This window comes from Rattus rattus, chromosome 1, assembly GCF_011064425.1.
Source record: "Rattus rattus isolate New Zealand chromosome 1, Rrattus_CSIRO_v1, whole genome shotgun sequence".
Taxonomy (NCBI): Eukaryota; Metazoa; Chordata; class Mammalia; order Rodentia; family Muridae; genus Rattus; species Rattus rattus.
Window position 1 is genome coordinate 178,038,584 of NC_046154.1, and position 20,351 is coordinate 178,058,934.

Consider the following 20,351-nt stretch of genomic DNA (forward strand, 5'->3'; position numbering starts at 1 on the left):
GACAGAGTATCAGGAAGGGCTATTTATTGTACCACATCAACCAATTCTCTGTGATAAACAGAGAGAGAAAATACCCAGTGCCAGTTTTACATGTCAAGGGCACAGCTCAGAGGTTGGTAATGTCTACCCTGGTGGAAGATATAAATGGAAAAATTATTTTCAGCAGTTTTATCATGGAAAATTTGCTTTTTAACTCAAGTATTTTCTTTTCAAGTCTTTATTTTAAAACAGATGCTACCAGGCAGGGAACATATATAATGCAGTTCTTGCCTTACCCGTGTGCTTTTCAGAGGACTATGAAACTACCAATTCTTTCATTTCAGGGTTGAAAAAAAAAAACACTACGGAATACTTTTTTTTTTTTTTTTGTTTTTGTTTCTCGAGCAAAGTGATACTGAAAATAACACACACAAGAAAGATCTAAATTGTTCAGAGAGGGGGACCTTTAGTTCAAGCAGAGATTATAGAAGGATGGGGCAGGATATACACGTCTTTAAATGTGTGGATACAATCAAGAAGATCCCCTTTTAAAGTAGATGCAATGAGGAGCGGTTTTCTTTTGAACTGCAACATGTTCAAGAGGTCGGACCAGAATCGGCTATCTTGTACCATCTAAATACTGCACGGTACTCTGCATTCTCCCCCCCCCCCCAAGGTTTTCGTTTCTTTTCTCCACGGGAAAGATGGTAGCGTTTAAGTATTATGAATTAAAGACCCACTAGCTGGGCCACAGGTTGGGGGGTAAAAAAGGGCAGCAAACCCAAAAGAGAAACACGAGGACTTCAAGCGCGGTGCGAGGCCTGTTCGCACCGGCTAGAGGACACCGTTTGGGCGCTGCAGCGGGGATCCCCGGTGTCTGTGGCCCGGCCAGCGCGCCTACAGGGCGAGTGGGCTCTCTTCCCAAAGGGGTAGGCACTTTGGCTGTCGGGTGAGTGCGTCACTGTCCGGGACAAGAGACAGGTCCGCTAGGGAGTGGGCGCCGAGCCGCTCTACTGTCCGGTGACCCGGTTTCGTCTCCAACCGGGGGCGACTCGAGAGGGACCCCAGGTGAAGGGCGTCCCACGGCTGCGGCAGTCGCTGCTCTCCTGCCTCCTCACGTTGCAGGAGCCGCCCGGCCGCGCGCCCCGGCACCGGCGGTGACTGACGGAGTCGCCGCCCCCTCCTCCCCCGCCGCCCCCTCCCGCGGCCCTCCCCGGTCCGACACGTCATGGAAACACAGACGTCAGAGCCCGACGGCCAATCGGAAGCCGCCGCAGGAGGGGAAGGGGGAGAAAAGAGCGCAGGAGGGGGCGGGGGCAGCCGGGAGCCCGGGGAGCAGGGAAGGAAGAGAGGGAGGGGCGCGCGGAGGCGCGAGTCGCCCGCCCGGCACTCCAGGCCACCCTTTCCGCACCGCGCGCTGCAAGTTCTGGTTTCCCCCCCGCCCCGGGCGCGCGCTCGCCAGACGGAGACGCGCTCACCGGATCCTCCCCTTAAACGCCCTCTCCGGGAAGCGCCAGTCCCGGTCCGAGCCGCGCTACCTCCGCTCGTGCGCGCGCGCGCGCCCGCCCGCCCTCAGGCTCCCCGCGGGCCGCGTCACGTGACCGCGCCCAGCCAAGGCGGCAGCGGCGGCCGCGCGAGCATCGGCAGCGGTGGCAGAGGCAGCGGGAGCAGCTGCGCTGCCAGCGTGGAGCGGGAGGCGTGGAGGTGTGGAGAAGAAGGGAGCGTCGGACCGGAACGGGTGAGCGCCCTACTCCCCCTTGCCTGCTCGGGCGGCCCCGCGGGTCACCCGGTGCATACGGGCCCCTGCCCGGAGCTGGCCGTAGCCCCTTGAGCTCCGCCGTCTGCGAACCGGTGTCTGCCGGACCCCGCCCCGGGTTGCACCCCGCCCGCCGCTGCTGCTGCTGCTGCGGACGACGGCGCGGGGCCGGTTGAGCTGCTGTGCTGAGCGCGGCGCGCCCTGAGCGCGGCTTTGCGGAGCGGAGGAGGCGGGTCCTGCGGGGACGCGAGCGGCCACTCGGCGGCCGCCGGGCTCTGGGCGGGGGCCGGCCGGGCGCCGCCTCCTCCTCCACCGCCGCCGCCTCCTCGCGGTGCAGCGTGAGTAGGGAGCCCCGGCTGGTGGACGCCGAGTCTCTGGGCTCCACCGCCGCCTCCTTCCAGAGGTGCAGCCGCACCTCCGCGTGGCGCCCCGATCCCTGCGAGCCGGCTGCGGGTACGTCCCGCGACCCCTCGCCGCCACCCCCGGACCCACCCGCCTATCCTTCCTTGATTCTTCTCTCGGAAAAATGGTTCCCGCTGCGGGCGAGGTGAGTGGCGGCCGGTGGCTGCCCGCGGCGGGGGCGGCCACCTGCGGGGGAGGCCGGGTGGGGCGCGCAGGGCGCGGCGGGGGTCCTGACAGCTGGGCGCGGGGTGGAGCGTGGCGGGTCCCCGCGAAGTTGGCGGCGCCGCCGGGGTTCGCTCCTGCTAGGAGACCGTAAAGGTGAGAAGGCTTCCTCGCCGCGCGCCTCGGCGCCGGGTCCAGCTTGGAGTCTCCGTCCCAGTGGCTTCTCGTCTACACCCCGGCGCTCTCCGACTTCGCGGAGCTGCCTCTGCTGCCGCCACAGCCCATCCGAACACTGGTCGCCCCCACCCCGGCATGTGGTGACCTTGAGGGCAGCGGTGCCGGGCACTCCTTCTCCCCGCGCCCCGGGAGGGTCACCCATTTAATCCCTGGCTTGGGCCCCCAGGAGGTACTGCCGGTGCAAGGTGAAGGTTCGTCGTCGGTCCCCCGGAGAGGGTGGTGTGATAGATGCGTGTCAGACAGGACGGTGACTCCCGGGGAGTTGGAGAGCCGCCTGGACGCTCTCTTCAGGTCTTGAGTCTGGCCCCTCAGGATGTTCACGGTTGTTTCCGATTCATGTTTATATACTTAGTTTAAATGAAAATAAAATCTGCTCTGTCCTCGGGTCCTCAGAAAGGGTCAGTAAGAAAGAGGGTGGCATTCCTATTGCGGGGGGGGGGGAGGGCAGGGGGGGGGCTGGGGTTTCTTCTCTATTTCATCTTGCGGGAGAATTTTGTGGCTTAGCTAGTTAGCGACCCCTGGGTCTGCGCCTCAGTCTCTGCCCAGGTTGGTTGGTCTCTGTGCGCATTTCATTCACCAGTTTACTGCGGGACTCTAGCATTGGGAGTGCTTTTGCCGTTGCGGTTGATAAGACCCCAAGGGGAAGCTGGGGCTGATCTGCATGGGTAAAAGGGTCTGCAGGACCTTGCTAAGGACGCGAACCTCCTCGGTAGGCTGGTTTTTACCCATCCGGGGGTTAGAGCGCTGCAGACAGCCACCTTAGGCTGCTATGCATGCTACTTTTCTGGGTTTATTAATAACCTAATGACTCCTGTTGGTATCGATTGCTGTTCCTGATAAATTAGTTATATGGATTTTTTTCATACGTGTGTAGGTATATGCATGTCTGGACTGTCTGCCTTTCAACATGGAAGGCTTTGTTGTGTTTCACCTCCCCCACCTGAGGACAGTCTTACTTTAAAATAAGGTTCTTGCACAGCGTAGGTGTATTTTATAATAATAAGTACTTGTAAGGGCCTGGTTTGTTTAAAGCGCTCATAGGGCATCCCTTTGGCTAGTGGCCCATGTGAGTGAATGGAGAGCCTTCACTTGCCCTGCCACCAGCTTTCCCTAGGGAGACTCCCTGTCCTTGTGTGTGGCAGAGGCGGATTGGGGGGAATTAAAGAGGGATTGGAAGGGGGAGAATCTGCTTTTTGTGCTTGTATGTTTCATTTAGCCCCCCCCCTTCCCTTTTTTCCCCTTCCTGGTCAGTTCGAATTTGAAGTAAATAGAGATTTTTTTTTTCTTGTTGGAGGCTTTTGAAAGCTGGTGTATGAAATGGGCCATTTAAGCCCAGTTTTCAGGGAGATGTTTCCGTTTCTACCTTGCTTCGGATAAGACAGTTAAATTGCTGTCGTAAAGGGTGGATCTCTGTCCTGATTTTGGCTTGGGCGTAACTGCAAAGATCTTTGAAAAGTAACTGTTATTTCCTACCATATAGTCTGCAAAAGTGAGTCACATTCGGGTGAGCTGAGGACAGAGCGCCACCTTTGATCTAAAATTTTGTTATCCCCCCCCCTCCACACCCACCCCATCAAATGATGAAAATTAAGAGTACGCCTTCATGTGGCAGTTGTCCTCACCGGTGCCCCTTTAGATGTAAGGGGGAATTCGTCTTCATTTTTCAGTATTCTATAATTTCTCGATCTTGAGAGGAATTTCAGCAACTGTGTGGGAAACTATGGTGTTTTGTTTTTAGTTGGAGCTTGAGACCTTGCATACCATTCTGAGAGGAGGTGAGGAACTAATTTTGACTCGTGTTGATAATATAATAAGAGGATATTGATGGTCTGCATCGGCTGAGGGAGGAAGGTAATGCGGCAGTGTTGTCAACGTTGTTTAGCCATTCTAGCAAATTCCAGTGCCTACCAGCATGGTACTCCTTAGCCTTTTTTTTTTTTTTTTCCCGAGCTGTGAACACTACAGTAAACACTGAAAATTTAGTAAAATTATTTTTCTGTCCCGAATACGATATAGTAATTGTTTTTCATTAGCTGTCTTCCATTTACCTGCCTTCCGTGGTCTCACCGAGGGCTTATAATTACTTGCTTTAAGATAATCACGAGTGAGCACTTTGAGCAGGAGAACTTATATTCAAAGTTCAATCGAAACCATGTTGGAAAATGTGGTTGCTGCACATGGTTCCTCTCAGATGCATCTCATATTAAAAATAAATGGGATTTTTCAGGCTTGGAGGAAAGAGATGCTGTAGCGACAGCTAATCTGATGAGATTCCCCCGCTCTCTCTGCATCGCCATCAGCCCTCCCTCTTCTCACATCCAGATTTGAAGGTACACTATCTCTTTAGGCAGAGGGTAATTCCTTATTGTCGTCCATAAAACACAAAAGAAAAAAAAAGATGTATCTTTTAAGTAATGGGTAAATTAACATGGATGTTACCTAATACGGGTTTTAATTACAGACCACAAGCTATTATCACTGTTCTATCTGCATTTAAATTTTAATTCAACATTTGAGTTCTTCTGACTACTGTGGAGCACTAGATGCTGAACTGTAGATAAGTATTAAGCTATAATTAAACAAAAAATCCGTTTGAGATGATAGAGTATTTATGTCTTCACTGCTACAAGGCCTCCTTAGAGCCATGGAAATTGACGTAGGTTAAAGGACATTTGAAGCCATTAAATTGATGCATGCAGGATAATTAATACATTGTTAAATGTATTTTGATAAAATCCATTATTTGGGGATTCACTTGACTGATTTCCTTGGGCAAACATCTTAAAGTTTGTTTTAAACGAAACAATCTTTTATGTCAAATGAGTTTTAAAAGGATTTGTCGCTCAGTAAAACTTTTTCTAATATTGAAGGTCAACAAAATTTGACAGTTTTCCTTGTATTTTATGCATATGGGGTTTGAGCTGATATTTTCATCTTTTAGAGAATTTTTGTGATTAATATGAAAAACAGGAAGCTGAGACTTAAAACTTAAGTTTCTGTGTCTCCTATAAGAATATTTTCTTGATCAGTTGGAATGGGAAATTATGTTCTAGCGAATGTCTTATATAGAAAGATGATATTAATAGCTTATTTGAGGTAACATTACAAGGTAAACGATACGGATACAAGGAGCATTTTCAAAAAGAGGTAGCAATCTCTCAGCTTCTAGAAATGGTATTTATGCACACACACCAAATACACTGTTTCGTTAAATTTTTTTTTGTAGAAATAGCTAATGGAAATAGAACAGCAAACTTAACTGATCATTTTGACAACTCACAGCCTATCTCTTGTTCAAATCACCATACTAGAAATAAGTCTTATAAATAAATGGATACATTAGATAAATGAATGGAATCTTCTTTTTTTTTTTTTTTTTTTTTTTAATTTCAGATTCTTACTTTTTAGCCCTGGCTGGGCTGGAACTCACTATGTGGACCAGGCTAGCCCTGAACTCATAGAGACCCAGCTGCTTCCTCCTCTTGAGTATTAAATTGGATTCTTACGTTTAATACTTGCAGTATTGCTACCCAATACTTAATAGGATCCTAACAGTTGACTCTGGTTGTATATGTGGCACGGGTTTCTTTTTGGTGTTTTGTTTTGTTTTGTTTTGTTTTGTTTTGTTTTGTTTTATCTTTCTCCTGATACTCTTGTTGTACAGCAGATACCTGATAATAGCTTTTCGGGTTGTACTTTTGTTAGTACTTTATAACAGTGACTTAGAAGTGCTCACGCTTAACTCAGTGTAGTTTTCAACATGACCGTGTGGCCCGATTCTCATAAGAAGTAGTTTTTCAAAGTGAGTTACGTGTGACAGCTGTACCTTTCTCCCCCTGGTAGTCAAGGTGATCTATCTAGGTCCAGTGTCATATAGCTGACAGATAAATCAGCCAGACCTGGACTCTAGGTTATCCAGAGGTCCCTTTAGTCCTGCTCATGGATGATCTCACTGTATGTGTTTAAGTTTATGGAAGTATATGACAGGTCAGCTTCTGACCAGTGTAAATTTAATAATATAATAAAAACAAGTTTGCCTAGGCTTTGCTTTGTAGTTTAACTATAGCATATGTTTGGAGTAAATATCAACAATTCGTGCATACCCTGATTTCCTTCACAGCAAGGGAACGACATGGACATTTGTAAAATACTGTAGTTAAATTTATAATTTTTTAAATCTTGTTTTCAATGAGGTTTTTTTTTTGCAATAATTTATTTAAAAATAAAATATGCTAGCGCAAAAAAAAAAAAAAGTACCTTCTTTCAATTCCTGTAATTAAGCACTTGTTTTTCTCCCACGGGTGTGTTATATAAAATTTTCTCGAATGTTAATTTGTTAAGCAGTGGAATTTAGACATTTAAATAGGACCCCAGATTTTAATTCATAAATACAAAACCTTGCTATAAATCTCACACAAAAGAAGGTGATAATTCTCTACTGTTAGTGCGGTTACCTGGGACAGTCACTCAAAGCACCTCTCTTCTTGGCCTTACCCCTGCAATTCTGATTCAGCAGATTTGGGGTGGGGCCTACCATTCTGCATTTTGAAAAAGAATGCTAATGTCTCTATAAGTTGGATGAAATTGTAAACATTATTAAAAATCCTTTTATGATTCGGGAGGAAATCATTGATTCATTTTGAACATAGTCAAATTCATGTCCCTAAATGGTTTTGACTGGCTGCAGAAAAGTTTGACTTGTTGGGTTGGGTCATTTTTGTGACAGTTGTAAAGATTGATAGATGGAAAATACTCCTCTTCTGTGTGTGCTGAGCCGTCTCTCAGGAGCCTGTCTGTGGTTACTCCGTAAGCACTATAGACTCTGAGACATTTCTAAATGTCCACTGTCTTCAAAGGAATTGAACACAGGCTTCTTTTCCTAAAAGTAATTCGTGTTGTTTTTCCTTCCTTCCTTTTTTTTTTCTTTTTTTTTTTTTGTTAGAGGGAAAAGTCTAATCAATGGCCAGAGACTAGTAGGTAAATAGTGACCCTTTTGAATTTCATTTAGCCATCAGCTACTTCAAAAATAGCATGTTAGGTGCTGATGATCCTTGAAGAATATCAACAATACCGTATTGATAACTTACCAGCTGTACACCAAAACAACAAGTCGGTGCCGTCTCCCTTGCACGTTGATAATTTGTGCAGCTGGGTAATCTACTGTAAGGTCCATTTCATCTGGCTGTCAGTGTAGCTTTTTAGCTGTTGCATACCACGTATGCGCTAACTGCCTTGAATATAGTTCCTGTTTAAAATCAATCTTAGCATACACTTGTTTTGTCTCCTATATATCAGTGTAAGAGTTTTTTGTACATACATTAAAATGAAAGTTGTTTCAAAGCCCATCTCCAGACTTCTGAGCTTGTTTTGAAGACTTAGGCTTATTGGCTGAGGAATCATGGGGAATAATTGACTAATGATCATGGAAATCTAACTTATTATGTTTGGCAAAGTGGGAAAGCTTTCCCCCTATATTCTCCTTAAAGCCATTGTCTTTTAGTTATCCCAAAACAGTGTTAACTAAATAATGTATGACGTTTTAAATTGCTTCCTCGGTAAGAAAATTATTTGCTATCTGTGAGTCTAGTAGCTTTCTAAGCGTTGTGGTTTCTAACAATGTGGGACTTTGGTTTTGTATTTACGTTACCGGTCACCTGGGCCTCTGGAGACGAGGAGCGTACTCTTGAGTGGACCACTGCTTGCTTACACGGTGAAATCTGAGATTATTCTCCTCACTGGAAACTGGTATGACTGCTGGACCTGATACATTGAAGAATGAAATGTATGCCTTTCGAAAAGGAGATCCTAGGAGGGGTTTGACCATTTACCTAAGAAAGGAGCGTTTATACCGATCGTATTGTTAGCAGTGTAGATCTGTCCTGTCTGTTAACCCAGAGCATTCTCCATTTGAGGACTTCTGGAATGATCTTGTTCTCAAAATGCTCAGTTCCTGTGCTTTGATTTGCCTTTTGTCTTTGTGCTGAGTTTTTTGGTTGCTGATGTCTCTTTTCTTAAACCTTAGCTGATGTCACTTCTTCACTAAAACATTTAGTGCGCTCTCTCTCTCTCTCTCTCTCTCTCTCTCTCTCTCTCTCTCTCTCTCTCTCTCTCTCTCTCTCTGTCTCTCTAAATCATATCCAAGTAGGTTCTGGAGGACTTACATCAAATAAGGAATCCAGTGTTTTCTAAAGTGTGTCGGAAAACACTGGTTCTTAAGGAACAGTAAGGGTTTGATGGGGAAGGGGTTAGAACCAAAATCTAAGATGTGTTGATACGTCTTTCCATTAGGGATTTCTTCAGGTCTGTAATGTGAGACTATGGGTAGAAACTGTCCAGATGTGGTCACCGTTTTGTCTTTATTTCACCGACCTGAGTGAAGCATCTGTCTCCTCTGCCAGCCTTAACATGCTCCTCACCAGGGTCACTACCGTGTACTTTGAGAGGAGGTGTCATTCACACACACAACATCAAACAAATGGTGCTTTCTGGAGCTGAGAGCCATGCTTTGTTCATAGCACTGTTGGCCACCCACTGGAGACAGTGTATAGACTGTTGCCCTGTTCCCTTTGTTGTGACTTCATACATGTATGTATCTTCTAACCTGAGAAAACTCTGGGTCTCCTGATCTAAGTATGCCTATCACTCAAAGCTTAGCAACCATTCAGCCTTTCTAGTCATTTTTCATTACTTTGCCTGTCCGAATTCCTCTGTTTCTATTCTCGCCTATACACTTCTTGTTTTTTGTCAGATTTATTTATTTAATTACTTTAAATGTGTTTGTGTGTGCAGGTGCCCATGGAGGTCAGGGGGCGGTTGGATCTCTTGGAACTGTAGTTACAGGCAGTTGTGAGCCACCTGACATGAGTGCTGTGAACAGAACTCAGGTCCTTTGGAAGAGCAGCAAGTGCTCTTAACTACTGAGACAGTCTCTCCAGCCCAAGTCACACGCGTCTTAGTTCTCTATCCCCTTGCTGTAATAGAGACAACATGGAGAAATGTGTTCAGGAAGGAATAGCAGAGAATGATGACTTGTAAACAGCAGATGCCCAATCAGTACTTTCTGCCTGCCGGCTTAAGAGTTAGACATTGTGTATCTTTTGTTAAGCTATCAATAACAGAGAAGCTTGAAAACTGAGAGGATTTCTAAAGCTTGCTTTGTCTGACTTTTTAACCCCGTACCTGTTGCTTCACAGGACAGTCGATCTTACTACTGGACCAGTGATTCCTTTTCATTGACCTAGGACAGAACTTAGCTTCTGTATGGGAAGTGTTTTCCACTTATAAACAGTGTGGTATATTCTTCCTTATTAGTCTTTATTCTGATTCTAAAAGTAATTGCAGCTTAACTTTATATTTTTAATGAAAATGCATATGAAACTCAACTCTCAAAGAATTAATCAAAGGTAGAGAAAGAACAAGTCATTGGGGGAAGTATGTATTTTTAAACAATTAATTTCATTTTGGACATGTGCCAGCTTAGTCTTTCATTTGAATTAATGTCGAGATGTGCTTCCCCGGTCTCTATATAGTAATCGATTGGTACACCGCATGGCATACAAGGTCATAATTTAAAGCAAATATTGGGGGTTATAATTTAATTGTTACTTTGTTGCAGCTCCCATGTGTTGATAGGAGTGCTGGTAGAGCTGGAATGGGTCACAGGTCCTACTGTTGGGGGGAAGGTTTTCGAAGTGAACTCTTAGTCTGTAACCTTAGTGCTCCGTTACTGCAGGCACCAGGAGGAAGTATGCGGTTACAGTGCTTCAGAGTTTAAAAGTGTGGCACTGTGCTTAGCCTTCTACCTGCCTTCAGGTCAAGAAGGACCACATCTTACCATGTCTACTGATGCTCATTTCATACACAATATTCATTTCAAACATCAAGTAACTATGTAAATTTACCATTGTAAAATCATCATTCTCAAAATACTTGGGGAAGAAAAACTTCTAGAAGTTATTAACCCGTTTTTCCAGTAATTAGCACATTGTGCTCTTGTCTGTTCAGCGATTTCAGATTGTATCCATATAATGTTTGAATAGTTTCTAAGGGCTCACCTTCTTATTTTTTTAGGCTCACCTTCTTATTTTTTTAATTTAAAACCTTTTATTTTTGGACATTATTTTATGAGGATCCAATTTACTGTGATTATATTTATGCCACTCTCTTTTTTTACTCTCCATTACCCCCTTCCTGTCCCTCTTCTTCCCAATTAGTCTGCCAGTGGCTGCCCCATTACAGAAAACCTTTAGTGACCATGAACAGTCCGGAAGGAATGGCACCTCTTGCATCCCTCTTTTGAAGGGTCAAGTCCTTTGCCGTTTTCATGATTGCAGTGGTTTATGGAATTCCTCCCCACGCTCCAGCTCAAATTGTGTGTGTGTGTGTGTGTGTGTGTGTGTGTGTGTGTGAGAGAGAGAGAGAGACAGACAGACAGACAGACAGACAGACAGACACTTTCTCAGGGCTCAACACTCAACTGTTACTTATTCTCAGCATTTTCCTAGATAGAAATCTACAGTAACCATCATGTCTGCAACATTGGCTCCCCTCTGCCGCAGGCTGGGTGCCACACTGGTTCACAGATTAACGATAAACATTTAGGGAACCAACAGTAATGATGTTCCCTTCACGGGCCTTTAGCACCTCAGACAGTCTTTGAAGAGTTTTATAGAACTAGGTATGTCTTCCTATGGGGCAGGCCTCCCTCCAGTTCAATCACAGAACTGTTGGTTATCCCCAACGTGTTCTGCCACAGTCGCACCCGGCTTACCTTGCTTGAATGGTCAGTACTGTAGTGTGCATGGTCTACAGCTAAGTGAGACCAGCGATGTGTTTCCTGACCAGGGTACATACATAGAATTTTATAAAGTGCTATAGAAAATATTGGGACTTGGTCCTGCTTGACCTTTGCCATTGTCATTGTCATGCAGCTGTTGGTCAAAGAGATGCACAGGCGTGGTTTTGTTGGTGGAAAATAAAAGGAATTCGAAGAACAGGGCTAGTAAAAGTAAAATGGCTTAAAGTAGTAAATCTTTTTTTTTTTCTCTGTTAAAAAGGGCTGTTTTATTTACCTTATGTTTGTACAACTCTCAATTTTTTTGTTTTTGTTTTTTGTTTTTGTTTTTATTTTTCCATCTTTATTAACTTGAGTATTTCTTATTTACATTTCGATTGTTATTCCCCTTCCGGGTTTCCGGGCCAACATCCCCCTAACCCCTCCCAGTCCCCTTCTTTATGGGTGTTCCCCTCCCCATCCTCCCCCCATTACCACCCTCCCCCAACAATCACGTTCACTGGGGGGTCAGTCTTGGCAGGACCAAGGGCTTCCCCTTCCACTGGAAAGCAGTAAATCTTGATCTTTCTGTACCAGAATACACATAGGCGCATATTCACTATACAGCCTGCTGATGCCTATGGGTATAAAATATAGATCTATAAGATTCTACCCCTTCTTAATTCATGCTGAAAGTCAACTGAGTCATGCACTAACTACTGTTTTTTGACGTTGCTGTTCTTTTAGAAGGTGACTCATGAACCTTGGGTACTTTGTATACTCAAAACAACTAAAATCACGAGAGGGAGATATGGAGGGAAAGGGTCCCGCTGAATACACAGAGGACAGCAAACAGGGACGGCCAGTTAGTGAAACAGCAGAGATGTTGGGCATGCTAAGAAAAAGGAGCTCTCCCAGCGTCACCCCCAGGTCAGGTGTTGGAAACAGCAGCTCAGCCAGTCCCTCTACACACTGGATCTACAGATACACAGCAACCTTTGGGTCTTGCTGCCTTTGAATTCGAATGGCAGTCGTTTTATATGCACAGAATGCTGGGCCCTCCCGATTTCTCTGTCACTTTGGTCCTCTTGCTGAAGTGTTTTCAGTGTACTGTTAGTGATATTTCATGGACTCCAAGTTTAAGTTCTGTCTTGTCTTTGCCACTGAAGACGTTAGTGACATTGAGTGAATGAAACACTTAAGTGTCCTTGTCACATCCCAGAAATGTGTAAAGGGGCAAGTAATTTTAATTTTTAATTTTCTCTTTCAGTTTAGCTTTTCAGAAACCTTTCTTTCCAACGTTTCATTTTTAAGTTTTCTTAATCCTGCCTTCTAACTTAACTTTTATTTGATTTTTTTCAATTGAGACAAGTGCTATTTGGTTTCTGAAAATAAATATGTTCATTGAAAACCTAAGTTGTCTTGAGTTTTTCTTCGGAAGGAGTTTTGTGTAACTAGCGTTCTCTCTGCTCCCTGTCAAGTGGACACTAAAATCAAGTTACTTAGAAATTCAGAGAAAAGAAATCCACACCAAAGTGTCAGAAAGAACCACAATAGCCATACAACAGAACCCAAGATTGTCACTTTAAACACGATTTTACTGCGTAGTATTATATCTTCAAATACAGCAGTAAGAAAACTTTTACATCATGATTAAAAAAAAAATAACACACACAAGTTCATCAAAGGTATGGACATTGGTGTGTGGCCTTCTAACTATGGATTTCACTGTAGAAAGTCTGACAAAGACTTGTTTGTTTGTTTTGTTTTGTTTTTGAATACACACAAATCAGAATCATCAAGGTTCCCCTTGATCCAGAGAGCTCTTCTATGCTGTCTTAATCCTTAATCCTGGCCAGCACTGTGACAGCTGAATGAGAGGCGGTACTTCGTGCGCTCAAAAAGTCAAATTCTAAGCCAGTGATGGGAAAGCTTTGAGAGCTGCTCCGTTATCATTTCAGAAGTCCTCACAGGCTCTAGGTGTAGCTCTGTGGCCACCTTCCTCATCTGTCCAGATTACAGAAGCCTGTCTTCAGGGGAAGGGAATACATTGAGGCACCACAGTCCTTAGCGAGTGCATGCAGATCCACCTCTCATTGAGCTGCTAGTGTGCTGGCCAGCTTAGGAGCGTTCCCTGACACAAGGAGGATGACTGGAAAATCCTGATTTGTGTGTGTTGAAAGAAAGGAAGAAAGGAGTCTTTGTCAGACCTTCTACAGTAACTCCGTAGAGAGCCACACACCGGTGTCCATACCTTTGATTCCCCCTATTTGTCCTGAATTTTTTAAAATTATAATATAAGACTTTTTCCCTTATTGCTTTATTAAGGAATCGTGTGTACGATAAACATCGGGTTGTTTAAAGTGACAGTCGTGGGTTCTGATTTATGGCTATCTCGGTAAAACCACAATCAGTTATTAAACATAGTCATCTCCCATAAAAGTGTTTTTTTCTGTCTGTACCACCACCTTCCTAAAAGCCCGATGCTGCTCTCCTCAGGTGATCACTGATCTATCCTGATTAATTTGACATTTCCATAAGTATGTGTGCTTAAAATTATACCATAGGTGCTCTTTTGTAGTCTGGCTTTCATTTGATCTAGGTGTTTTGAAATTCGTCCGTGTTGTATCTATTAATAGCTGTTTTTGTTGCTGATGGGGATGTCACTCTATAGCTGTGACACAGTTCGTTAGTGGGAAATTGTGCACATTTCGGCTCATGTAAAGCATAGTTTATTGTTTTTCGAGTTATAGTATCTCTTTATTGCTTTGATCAAAGAACATTAGGGACCATTCGCGTTTGTGCTGGGAGCTGGAGGAAAGTGTCAGTGAAAGGACTATATGAAACCTCAAACTGGCAAAGTAGGGAGGCCCACGGAGTCAGAAGTATTGGCAAAAATGAGCCTGGGTGTTGTGCTGTAATCACCTGTAATCATTGTGATAATATACCCCGGATATGTCAACTTGGAGGAGAAACTGATTTCGACTCATGATTTCAGAGATTTGAGTCCGAGGTTGCCTTGCCTCATGTCCTGGGCCTGTGGTAAGGCACACTGTGGCAGAAGCATGTGGTAGATCGGAGACTTGATAACCTCAGGGCAGGCCAAAAGGAGGGGACGGGCAGCCTCCAGTATCTCCTTCAAGGGCCCCCTCAGTGACCTACTTCCTTCCAGTATGATGTCCACTGCCTTATGCTAGTATTCCAGGTTGGTAGCCAGCCTTTAACAGATGCAGTTTGGGTGACGGGAAAAGTGGAGGGCAGGGTATCTCAGATCTGAAAGCACAGTAAGTTCCCAAACGTTTAGCTAATAGTAGATTAGAAAGTATAGTTTGTAGGTGCCTCTGAGTAGGGAAGGACAGAGGACAGCTTAAGGGGCTTGTTGATATTTCAGAGGAAATGTATTGCAGGCCTTTGCCCTACAGAAACACATGCATTGTTGAGTTTTGTCAAAACTACAGATGAGTACATGTAAATGTGTAGGTACCCCAGATATGTTACCTGTTTTTTAATGTGTGTGCAATTTCTGGTGACTTAGATACACAAACCAGGCTACTATGGGTAAAATAACTTGCTTCTCTAGAAGCCTGAAGGCGTAAAGCAGATGTAACCGAACAGGTCTTCTGCAGAGGAATTCTGTTAACCACTTACAGAACTCACAACTTTCTCCATCCTTGATTTCTCCTTCAAGCCCATTGTACTTCAGGTTCATAAACCCTCAGTCATGGGGAACAGTGGATCGCCACCTGTAGCAGGGTTTTAGAGCTCTTTTTCATGACACCTGAGTGAACGGGTAAAGGAGAGTAATCATTGAATAAAATGAATCATCGTACGGTGAACCAGCTTTCTGCCTGTAGCATCCTGGTCTAAGACAGTGGCTTCTGTAGAATTTATGGGTGAGGTAACTCTCTTGAGAAAACGATGAAAAGGGTTTTTAGCTGCTCTCCAAGACCATTCTCAGGGCTGGGGAGATGAATGGGTGAGTAAAGTGTTTGGCACATAAGTGTGAGGTCAGAAGTTGAGATCTGGAGCTGCGACCTTGAAAGCCAGAGATGGGGAGCAAGCTGCCTCGCTAGAGCAGCTGAGTCAGCGATCTGGGAGAGAGCCTGCCCACAAATGAAGCAGAATGCGTGGGGAAGGCACCTCGACGTCATCCTCTGTTCTCCACATGCTTGTGCACACAGGTGTGTGTATACCTCTACACATATGAAAATGTACATACGTCACACACAGTTATCCGCAAATACAGTGACTTACCAATCTTACTTATGTAAAAGTATAGGGGCACTAAATTATGGGATGCTTGGAATATACAGAATGACATTAAGCATCAGAAGAAAATTGGACTAGTGAGATGGCTCAGTGGTTAAGAGCACTAACTGCTCTTCGGGAGGGCCTGGTTTGATTCCCAATGCCCACATGGGGGTTCAGAACCTGCTGCAACTTTAGTTCTAGGGGATTTGACACCCTCTTCTGACCTCCACAGTCACCAGGCATACATGTGGTCCATGGACTACATGCAAACAAAATCACTTATAAATATGATGTTTTTATAAGAAAATCACTTGCTCTTATGCCTGATAAATAATTAATCTTAACATTTAATTATTTTGATGTTTGAATTGTATATGCTTTAACATCCATGAAGTATGAAAGTGTGATTGTATGGTTTTAAGAAGCTATGTGATTTTCTAAATCTTCTCCTTAATGTGATATAAATTAGTATGATCTGTCCTATGACTGGTTCCGTGTACGAAATGTTTTGGTTTTCCTCTTTGTTAAATAATCCCTCATTTTGCATCCTCATTTGTAAGTGTTTATCTCTCCTTGTGACCGTGCACTCTGTAATTATTAAGTTTAAAGTAATGTGGTAGTTTTATGCGACCCATTACAGTTTCTTCCAGCTTCCTAGAATCAGGTTTTTGGAATGGTCTTTTCTTGTTCTGTATATATAGTATTTCCTCTCTCTTTTCATGTCTTTCCACTACTTTCTCAAACTCCCATAGCACCTCTAAAAACCATATTCTTGTTTGGCACTTTCAGGAGTTGTACAGCCTGAGAGTAGAAGATGCTGAGTTTTCTGTCACTTGCCCTTGGCATGGTGCCTGTCTATACCTGTGAGGTTCTTCATGACATTCGTGAGCATCTTGTCTCTAGTGCTGAGCTTGTATCCATTGCCTTCTGATTCATGGAAAATAGTTGCTTGGGCCTGGAGAGATGGCTCTGCTCCACTGTTCAGAGGACCTGGGTTTCATCCCAAGGATCTACATGGTGGTTCACAGTTGCCAGTAACTGCAATTCCAGGGAATTAGATTCTCTCTTCTGGGCTTTCTCAATCCCAGGTATACACATGCTGCACAGGCATACATGCAGGCACTCGTACACATAAAGCAAATAAAACACCTCCATTCTCAGAAGCAATAGTATGCTTGGAATGAGAATTCATCAGTAGCTCCTGTTTTCTTTTTTAACTTTTAGAAGACTGATGTGCTAGCTGAATGACATAGATAAGAAGTACTTTGTTACAGCTGTTATATATATGCTTTATACATTTTACTCTTTCTGGAAGGAGAATTTACTACTCATGTAAATAGAAAAATGCAGCAGGGAGTAGGAAGAGAAGACTTGTAGATACCCAAGTAACCGAATTCGTAATGCTAGCATTTTGATAAAAAGCTCCAAAACAGAATGGTGTGGTCTGCCTTTGTTCTAGGAAACTACAGGTGTTCCAACATCTAAACTTTTAGGGACAAATTTATGTGCAACTAATAATACAAAACTATGTTATAGGTAAAATAAAATTGTGGAGACTTGTCAAGGTCTTTTAGCAGATTTTTCATATGATATTTTCTAAATTTGAGGTTTCGAGTGGGAGACAGAATTTTTTTTTTTAAATTAAATATCTGTATTCTATTTTCTAATGGGGAGACAAAAAGATCAGGAGTTCAAAACCAGACTGGGCTACACGACACTCCATTAAAATAAAAAAAGGCAAAAGAAAAGTGGGTGCACGCCTGTTGTTTTGCTGGGAACCACGATGGGAGAGACTACACCGACTGCACACCTGCTGCTCCTCTCGGTTGCCTTGTCTGAGGGTGTTTATCAGATGCTGCCTGATTCCAGGTACCTGTGTGTGCACCTGTCCCCTTGCTTGATTGTTCTCTACACTAAAGGGCTGCTGCATTTCTTGCTGCTGCTTTTTTTCCCTGCAAAGGAGAGGCCCCCAGAATGTGCTTTCAGACCTCAGTACTTTTGCTGCCATTGTTTCCGTGCTTTAAAAAGTTACTGCTGAGGGCTTTCCTGAGTGGCAGCCAGCTTTGTGCCTATCCCCACATAAAGCCAAGGGCTGGTGAGCTAGGCTGTCCATTCAGTTATATCATCTTGGACCAGCCCCACCTTTCCTGACACATATTAAATCAGGTAGCCATAGATTCAAATCACATCGTTCCCCAAGAGAGGCGCTGTCTGGTGAGATACCTGTCCTGAAATGAGGGAGAGCTGTTGAGAGGTTCTCCGGCCACGCTCCTACAGTATGTTCGCTGTCAGCTGCGGGCCTCAGAAAGCCTGTACCCCAGAGTTAAAGAAGTTTAGATTGGTTTCAGGGTTCTTAAGAGATGTTTATTTAACCGAAAACTGCAAATACATACAAGAAGTGGGAGGCCATCATTGAAAGCCACGGATGTTATTGGAATTGTGCGCTTTCGAATTAAGACGATAGCTACAGAAGTAGGATGTGTCGGATGTGTGTACAGAGCTCAGAACAAACGGGGTGGTTTTTTTTTTTTTTTTTTTCCTATTGTAAGGGATGTCACTTTAGAGAAAAATATAAGTACAAGAATGTGCTTTTTATGTTGAAGTCATACACACCAGTCTTGGCTGGACATGCTGACACTGTTTATGAGTTTGAGGCCAGCCTGGTCTGCTCAGCAAGGTACAGGCCACTACTACTACACAGTGAATCCCTTTCTCAACAGTCATGAGGTTTTTCATTAGTGGACTTGCTGCTTCCTGGAATAGGAAAGATAAAAGCTGCCTAGGGCTAGAAGAAACGTTAAGGGATGTTGGGTATCTTCTGGGCTAGCCTGGGGCTGTTGTTCATCCAACTTCCGGAACTGTGTAAAACAAAGTAGAAAACCAGGAAATTGGCAGAAAAGCATTTGAAGAAGCCAAAAGTCCCTGTGTCAAACTCTCTTCAGTTTAGATGTCTGCTTGGTACTTTAGACTCATTCCTGTAACATTTTCAGAGCTAGTTTTCTAATATATTACCAAGGACAGAGCAAATGGGAGAAGCAAAATTGTTTTGGAGGCAAGCACAAGGATTTGGTTTTTAGAATCAGAATTTGACATTCTGATGGCATTTTTGAATCGATCAGATTTAACAGTCATGGACAGTTGGTTGAAAACATTTGCTCTTTTGCTATTCTTCGTATCTGGAAAACCTTCACATGGAATTAACATCATTTAGGACCCTGGAAGTCCTCCTTCACCAAACCTACACCTCTCACCCAGTAGGTGCTTCTCCCTAATTAGTCATACTGGAAGACCTTGAGGATTCCAGAGGTACGCAGCAGCTGTTCACTGTTCCCTGCCTTTGTATGAGACGGTCCTCACCACTCAATCCCTCATTTTTCAGAGTGCTGCTCCTGTTCATGGCCTACTTGTAAAGATAGGCTTTACCAAGCCGCCCTACACACAAGCTCCTCCCCCCCCCATCTGTGTAGCAGTCGTCTTCTATGGTTAGTTTCCTTGACTCCGAGGAAATAAAGGATGAGTTTGGTAATAGTTGTAGGCCAGTGAGAAGTACGCACACAGATTAACGTGTACTGACTGCTACAGATAGTTCTTTTCTCATAAAAATTATAATTATTATTGGGATAAGCCCCCCCCCTTTTTTTTAATAAAGAGAAATCCAAGTTCAAGTCCTTTTCAGTTTCAGGTCCCATGAGTCATGCTGGTCTTGGATTGAGAATGCCACCACAGCTGCAAGTTACTTTTTATAACCTGTGCTCTGTGGTCTTAACTTCCTCTACAGTGGGCATATAACTTTGCAGCTTGGCAGATTTGTCTGTACTTCGTATTTCATTATTTACTTCATTTTTAATTTATTTAAGTGTGTGAGAGAGTTCCTGTGAATGCATGCAAGGAGGTCAGAGGACATCATTTTCTGGAAGTTGGTTCTCAATACCCCACTCCACCCCATTGTTGAGGCAGTGTCTCTTGGGGTACCCCAGGCAAGGTGGCTTGAGAACCTGTCCTGTCTCTCCCTCCCATCCTGTCTCAGGAAGGCTAGCATTACTGATGTATCACAGCGTCTGCCTTTCACATGGGTCCTGGGGGTTGCCTACAGGTTGTCAGTACGGAGCACCAAACACTTACCGACCGGTTGAGCCCTTCTCCTCAGCCCCAAACTTCATATTTTACAATTGTGGTTTTCTTATTATTTCTGCCGCTAATGTAATAACGATCCAGTGTGCTAATGTATAAAAGAAACACTGCCCTTCCTTAATTTGAAAATCCTTTTCTGAGAATAAGGCGAATCCCGTTCCCTGTAATTGCCTGCCTGACGTGTGACAGGCAGTCTGTGTAAACTAGATTTTTGGTTTCAGTGTTGTTTCTTAATTACAGACTTCTGAACGACGCTTTAAGCAGAAATGAGGGATTCGAATTCCCATGGTCTCAACAATGACAGAAGGATGGAATTTCCTATTTGGGAAGCTAATAGTGCTGAGAACTGAAAGAGTGACTGTTCAAGCCCAGAGAATGGGGGGCACATACCCCCATCTCTATCTCTGTGTGTGCACACACGGGTGTGTGCGCGTGCGTGCGTGTGTGTGTGTGTGTGTGTGTGTGTGTGTGTGTGTGTGTGTGTGTGAGAGAGAGAGAGATTGATTGATTGATTGATTGATTGATTGATTGATTATGGAGGCCAGGTGCCTTCCTATATGACTCTACATTGATTATTTTTCTCACTGAACCTCTGGCTGGTCAGTAAGCTCTGGGCTCTGCTGGGATTTTACCTGTGCTGAGGATCCAAACTCAGATCCT

The 20,351-nt window shown here is 44.3% G+C and overlaps 1 protein-coding gene across 4 annotated transcripts in view; it reads left to right on the plus strand.

The window, feature by feature from the left end:
- The first annotated feature begins 1,526 nt into the window (after positions 1–1,526).
- Positions 1,527–20,351, plus strand: part of Atp2b1 (ATPase plasma membrane Ca2+ transporting 1) — a 111,354-nt gene continuing 92,529 nt past the window's right edge. For 3 of the 4 annotated variants that reach the window (XM_032911752.1, XM_032911728.1, XM_032911745.1), the window contains exon 1: positions 1,527–1,717. The gene's annotated coding sequence lies outside the window, so the exon portion shown is untranslated. Of the gene's footprint in view, positions 1,718–2,058; positions 2,283–20,351 lie in introns of those variants that run through there. The other variant, XM_032911737.1, reaches the window with a different exon arrangement.